Source organism: Agelaius phoeniceus, chromosome 1 (genome assembly GCF_051311805.1).
Source record: "Agelaius phoeniceus isolate bAgePho1 chromosome 1, bAgePho1.hap1, whole genome shotgun sequence".
Taxonomy (NCBI): domain Eukaryota; kingdom Metazoa; phylum Chordata; class Aves; order Passeriformes; family Icteridae; genus Agelaius; species Agelaius phoeniceus.
Genome location: NC_135265.1, coordinates 101,826,382 through 101,834,017, shown reverse-complemented (window position 1 = coordinate 101,834,017; position 7,636 = coordinate 101,826,382).

The window sequence follows — 7,636 nt, the reverse complement described above, 5'->3', positions numbered from 1 at the left end:
TTTAAATCTTCAAAGCTATACTTCAAGGCTCAAAGAGTTTTTTTTTATATAGAGAGAAAAAACATCAGTAATTTAAAAAATCTGAAATAATTTGCAAAGCAAACTGAAAAATCATTTACCTCTAATTAATCCCAATTATTTCCCCTTCTGAAATTGTTCAATTATTGCTTTCAGCATTTTTGAAGACCTTTTAAATTCATTATTGGACTATCAGCTGCAGATTTATCAAATCTAGACAGGCTAGGCCATCATTCATGGAACCAATTTATACAAGCGCCAGTTAACCACCACATGCAAAAACTGGCTTTTAAAGTTCACAGTGCTGTTACAAAGGTCATGGTGATACTTAGTGAAAATTGAATCATGCAGAAGTCGATACAAAAAGACATATTGTCTTCCTTCAATAAGGATTTTAATGCTATGCCAGTTTACTTACCATCAAACTCTGCATAGTCAGCAAGCTAATAAAGAATTTAGGATTTATGGGCCCTTTAATTCAGCTTAGAAAAAAATAGTTAGAAAGTGACAGACTAATAGGCCAATTATCTGAAGAATATTTTGTTTATTTGGCAGAAATTACAAGGAGATGCATAATAAAAATACCTTCAGTAACCAATTTACTCCTACATTAAAATAAACTCATTCACGACTACTGTGCTACAGAAAGTACCATTAAAATGTTCAAAGTTCTTTCCTGATGCCAAACAAAAACTCTTAACCAAGGCAATATACAATATTAATATGGTTTTATGGTCAATTTATGTCTAGACACAAGCAATAAGAGGTGGAAGAATACTACAGAAATTACAGCTTTTATGCAGGAAACAGGAACAAAGCCCCAAAGGATTGTATCCACATTTGTCTTACTCCAGATTTAGAAATTATTATTTTTTCCGTATTAGGTATGGGTCTAAAATATTAGCTGTTTTCTTTGCATGAATGAACTCTGGAGAGGGAATAGTCTGACAGTTTTTTATTAAAAAATACTTGAATAAAATTTTGCCTTTTTTATTTAGCTGACATAACCCAACTGTACTGTGCTTCATACTGGCTAACAAATGGACTTCTTGAAAAAAACCACAAGTGTCCACAGATTCTGACTAATGACACAATGTCAAAGACCACAAACATCACATACTTTAGAAGCTTAAGTTCTGCTTAAAATTAAAGAAATGCAAGCCACTATGTTTCTAAAGCAATCAAAATAATGGTATCCCCATATTTTGTGATTTCACAAGCTTTGGCAGGAGACATGAAAGAAAGTTTAAGTCCTGTTTTTTCATTTGGGGTACTTTATAAAGAGCATGTCTGCATTAATAATCATAGGAAGGCATTACAGTTCCAGTATGAAATAAAATAATAAAATGCCAACATATAGTTCCCATATAATTAATCCTATACATTATCTCCTCTGAGCATTGACTTTACTAAAAATAAAATAGATAAGGAGGTAGTAACTGCACAATTTCCTTACTAGGTCATGGGAAAAATGTTATTAGAGAACAATATTCTCAGGATTTTCTGAAATGACTAGTGTCTCTAAATGTCCTAATTTGGGTCATCGCTATTTAGACATAAGGATTTCATTGTTAGAAAATGGGTGATTCCATTTCTAAAATCAAGTTTCTTCAAGATACAAGAAACTGAACTTTGGGAAATTAAGACACACATATCACTTTCAAAGCTCTTGGCTGGAATTTTAGCTGGGAGAAGAAATAAAAACTATGAACTAATTTCTGTGGCCACTGCGTAACCTTTGGACTTCTTTAGACCTAGCTTCTTCCCTTGTTCCCTTGTGAGATTCCAGGAAACCAAGATACTTTGTTCCTACCAGATAACAGTAAATTGTTATTAAAGACTTACTTGTTTTCCTCCATGAACTCAAATTTTGGATCAGTTGCTGAGACATGGTGGCCAGTGCCATCCTGTCCAACTGCTGCTCCTAGAACTGTCAGTCCCAAGATTAGTGTTTGCTTAAAGGAAATATAAACCAAAATAATATGCAAGGATAAAGAAAATGGCAATACTAAATTTGTCTGATTTTTACAGTGGAATTTTCCACTTACCAAAGAAAATTCCAGCAGACAGAGAACTACACAATGTCAGAGTTTTGTTTTTTCATTTGTATTTAATGGAGAAGATTAAAGGAATCATTCATGTGGTAGATGAATCAAACTATCCTTTTATTGAAATATAATTGTAGGTATAATGTACAGCAAATCAGACTGCTAAAGTGATCCCACACTAAAACAGTGGTTTGATAGCTTTCTCTCCTGCTTGTATGACTTTGCAATGAAGTAATTTTTTTATGAGGCAACAAAGACACACTTGAATTATTCTACAAGATGCTTTGTAGGTGGGACAAATAATTTCTGGATTTTTATTTCTCACAATGGCAGCTTGCTTTCTGTCCATAGATCAGAGAATGAAAAGGAACTTGTGGAGATCATCTAGTCCAATTCACAGGATCAGGAATGGATCTGATATGGATCATCACCTGTTAAAGTCCTTTTATCTCAACCCATGAGTTTTCTCCCTTTGAGCCTTATGATTCCCTCCCCCATCCCACCAGGGGAGAGTGAGTGAGCATCTATGTATGGCTTAGTTGCCAGATGGAGTTGAACCAAGATAGAAATTTATGGGCCAGAATGCAGGCATAAAAACGAAAGCTATTTTCTAGAGAACTCATAGAAAATCAGTGAAATGAGTTGGAAAAATTCGTAAGTTTGTGCAGAACCCTCCTGCTCTAATACTATCAATTGTGTATTGTGTCTTCAGTACAGCCATTATCTTCCTTTTCAATTAGCAAAATCTATAATTTTGGCATTTGACAAAAAAGTTAGGAATGTGGTGATTCACAAATACAGGCAGAATCACCAATCAAAATTCTGACAAAATTTTCATAAGAATTAAATCTTTTAGGAGTATCACTCAGGGGTACTGAGTGATTTTCTAGAATAAGTTTACATAGTCATTAGTGAGGGGGAATGGGAAACAAGGCTGACATAATCAGCTTCAGTGCACCAAAACTTTCAATAAACACATTCTTTGGTAAGGTACAGTGCTGTAAAGGGCTCTCTACATACCACAGAAGGAATGTAGGTATTTTTTTGTTGAATGACTGAAAAAAATGCAATTGTGAAGTAAAGGATCTAGAACGGGGAAACAAAGAGATAAAGCAATATCTCTCACCGGTGCATTTTTACCTGCAAACACTTAATGAAAAGCCCATGGGTGGATGCCTCACAGAAATAAACTTAAATTACAGAACTGTTCAATGAAATTAGTTCAAGTGTGTCACATGAGAACTTTTTCAAGGACCATGGTTGCTTTCACAAAATAAGTGTGCAGCAATTAAAAACCAGCAGATATGAGGACAGGGAAAGAGAAAATGCCTTACAGTATCAGTTTTAAAGGTTTTTTCCTTTCACTTTCAGGCAGGTAGTTCTGTTTTTGCCTGGAGATAGGTGTAAGCAGAGCTCAGCTCTGCAAGTGTCTGCTGGGGGAGCACAGCCCTTGTCCCCATGGGTGCTTTGGAGGCAGGGTAGCTGCATGACTGCTGCTGAACAAGAGCAGCCCTCAGCAACGCAACTACTGTCATGGCCAGAAACCAGGCTGGCTCTTGGCAAGTTTCCCCATGCTGTTTCCCCATGCTACTCTCTCTTAAGTGCCTCATATGAAAGGGGTATTTTTTTTACCAGGGAAAGACCGGCTCTGCCCATGTGCCTGATGAACTCTCAATTCCTTCACGGAGGCTGTTGACACAGCTGCCAATTAACGCCATTTGTGATGTACACAAATGACTACAGAGACTTTCACAGGCCAAACAGCACGTGGACTTTCATTCATTACTGTCATGGGTTAAATTTAAGCTGGTGACAGAGAACAGATGTGAGGGGCCCTTTAATCTTGAGCTTTTCCATCCAGGCCTGGAAGTATTTCCAGGGATTTTTCTGAGGGCTATAGACCCAGTTTATGCTGCATAAAAAATTAGCATGGTCACGAAAGGTCTGTGTTTTGACAGTGTCCAAGCAAAAGCCACTCTTTCCTGAGCACCTTTGACATAGCCTTCATCAAAATCCAAATCTTGAGGCATTATTCTGCCACACAGAATGCTTCCTGACAGAAGCAGGACTGTCAGCCATATCTCTGCACTGATCAGCCCATCCCCAGATGAGAGGAAAAAATTACACTGAGACCTCAGGAGCCTTTGTTATTTTTGTTTGAGTCATCAAGAGACAAAGGAAAAGGAAATGAATCTTCAATCCTACTGAAATGCACACGACAGTGGCAGGCAGGACTAGTTTCTTTCATATTCTCACCTCAGAAGGTCCAAATCCTTCTAGGATACTACTGTCACATCTCCAGCTGACCTGTGAGCACAGAACATTTACTGCCATGCTCTGGGGATGCACTTCTACAGCTGCAGCTATGCTCCAAGATCAAATTCTCTCCCTCTGTGGCTCAGAGTTAACATTAGGATGTGTCTGAATAGAGAGGTGAATTTCCTCTTGTATCTTCCCTACCATTGTGAATCCTTACATATCCATAAAGACTTACATAGTGTAAGTTCCAAAATACTATATTTACTACATAGTACTAGAAACCATGCAATTGTATTTTACACTGAGAAAAACAATCTCACACCGACTAATTGCCCAGTTTCTTCATGTGTGGTACTCGGTAATTGCATGCACAGGGAGGTGATGATCTGTTATTCTTTCAAAAATCTAGTAAGGATTAATGCAAACAGATCCCCTCTGTTCCAAAGAGTTGGACAACAGATATCAATGCAAAACAGGAGAGACCTTGACCCACTGACTTCAGGAAGAACCAGGTGTCTAGTGCACTGTTCCAAATCTGTTCGCACTTCTGAACTCTGCAGCTGTTAGTATCTCTCCACACTCATCTCGCTAAACTGCTTCCATGCACATCTGTATCTGACATGCTCAAATCTCCTGAGCACTTGAAATAACATACAACATGCAGAGATACCATTAATAGGAATTCAGATGGTGAGGCTGATGTTTTCTTTCTTCATCAACATCAAGCGTTTTCCTGGGAAAACAACATTTTCCTGCTGTTAGGATTCTACTCACAGAAGCAGAAAAGGGAAGTAGGTGAAAACTAGTAAAAGCATACAGGAAAGTAGACTGTATCATTCTGTGGGTCACTTTCCATGATCATCTCATTTATTTTCTGTTTACAAGAAAAATTCTGGAGTAAAATATCTGAAAAACAGTTACAGAAAAATCAGGTCTAATAGAGAGAAACAGTCCACAATTTAAATCCTTTTCACTCTATTAAAGTACATTAAGGCTATTTCTGATGTTTCTGGCTGTTTTGAAGGTGAAGCCACTCACATCAATGAATCTCTCCCTGATGCATTGACTTCATTTTACTTTGTCTCTTTTATTGGCAAACAGGTTAAAACACATATTTACACATTAATTTCTACGATCTTTGGCTCAGGCAAAATAATCTACATCTACAGAAAAATAAACAGCCAACAAATGTATTATAGAGCAGTTGCCAAAGGTTCAGACTCATTGCTGAATAATTTTTTCCTTTTAGTTTGGATACCAGCCCACAGTACTGAAAATTTACATTGCAAGTATGACGAATGGCCTTCATTTTGTCTATTCTGTTGCAAGCACAGCAATGAAAACAAGAAAATAATGTTAGGGAAAATCAGCTTTTCATCTTACTTAAAATCCATACATTGATTTTCATTGAATCACAGAAAAATTTAAGTGGGGAGGGACCTCTGATCCAGTCCCCAGCCCAAATCAAGGCCATCCTCAAAGTTAGACCAGCTTTTCCAGTTCTTAGAGTTTCCAAGAATGGAAATTACACAATCTCAGTGCAGTTTGCTTCAGTGTTTGAAGACTCTCATTATTAAAAAAAAAAAAAAATCCTAATATCCATTTGGAATTTCTGTTTTGTCCATTGCTTCTTGTCCTTTTGCCTTGCACTTCCAAACAGAATATGGTCTCAACTTCCTTACAACCAGACATTAGGTAACTGAAGGCAGCAATAAGATCCTCTCTTGGCCTTCCCTTTCTCAGACAGAAAAAATAGTTCTCTCAGCAGCATTTCCTACATCAAATGCTCCAGCCCCAGCCATCCTGGTGGCCCTCTGCTGAACTCATTCCAGTAACTTAATGACTTTTTGCCACCATCCATACCTACTGTATCTTGGTACATTCCATAAATACCATCTTCATCTAATGAGATGAAATTTAATTTTACATGTGTGGGTGAATCTGATACTAACAGCAAATGAATGATCACCAACTGGTAGCAGACACATGCTTTGCAAACAAAATCTCTGTTCCCTTCTTTCCTACATGGGCCAGTACACCATAGCAGAACCAGTCCAGCATGTGCCTTGAGAAGTCCAGACACATGCCCAATTCTGTGGCAATGTGTTATGTAAAGTGTGCTAGTGTGTAAGAAGCTCTGTTGCCTAAAACCTAGGTAAAATTATCACTTTATTATTAAATTATGGATTTCAACAAGCAGATGCCCCTCATTACATCATGTATCCTCAAAAATATGATGCTGTAATGAGAAAAAGTCATTCAGCAAAACTAAACCCCAGCAAGTAAGAAGCTAGAGATGGTGCTGCAGGGAGAAATACAGAGGCATTTTGATTCCACAAATGATGACCTGTTATTGCCAGGTATGTAACATTTGCCAACAAATTAAAGACCAAATTAAAGACTCATTTGAAATTGCACGTGAAACAGCTCTTCACTGATTGTGGAATGGCCTGTTAATACACCCCATCTAAATTCTGTGATTCGTATTCCTCAGATAACACAACATATGCAGTGCTGCTAATAAAAAACACACATAGTTTCCTAACATGGGCTGGCAATAGTTAAGCATTATAATTTGAACAATGGGTCAGTGTTGAGGTGACTGCAGTTCAGTTCTCTTTTGCCAGCTATGGCCTAGCAGTGACTAAAGAGAAAGCAATTCCTGTGTATTAGCAGCTTTGAGACCAGCTAGCAGAGCCAAATGCTAGCACTTAACCAATGTGGGAAGCATAGTAGAGGTAAGAAGACTTTTAGAAAGCTGTGAAAGTAGGTTTTAGAAATAGAAAGAGTAGAGAACTTAGAGTTGTAAAGTTTGAAAGTAGAAAAGTTATAATAGTACAGTAAATAAGGACATTAAATAATAGTTTGAGTTTTTGGTTTGGCTAAGGTAGACCTTAAGGCTGTAGAAAAATATACTTAGTAAGATAGTAGAAAGTTTTAAGTTTAATAATAGAGTATTGTGTAATGTTAATAGAAACTATATAAGTAAACATTGTTTGAAGTAAATGTATGTGTGTTTTAGTGATTGGTTAGAATAATTATTTCTAAGTTTCAGTAATATATTATTAGCTAGAAAGTTTTTAAAATGTTCTGTAACAAAGAAATCTTTGGCTGTTGTTGGTAAGATGTGAATTGTTATTTTTCAATTGTCTCAACTATGTAATGATACTGATGTTATAATAAAGTTTAAAGAACATTCCATCACTTAATGGAATAACATGCTCCTTAAATAAACAAAAAAATACATTAAATAGTGAGAAACTTTAAATTTTACTAGTGTACCTTTGTGTAAAAAACTTATAACACTGTTT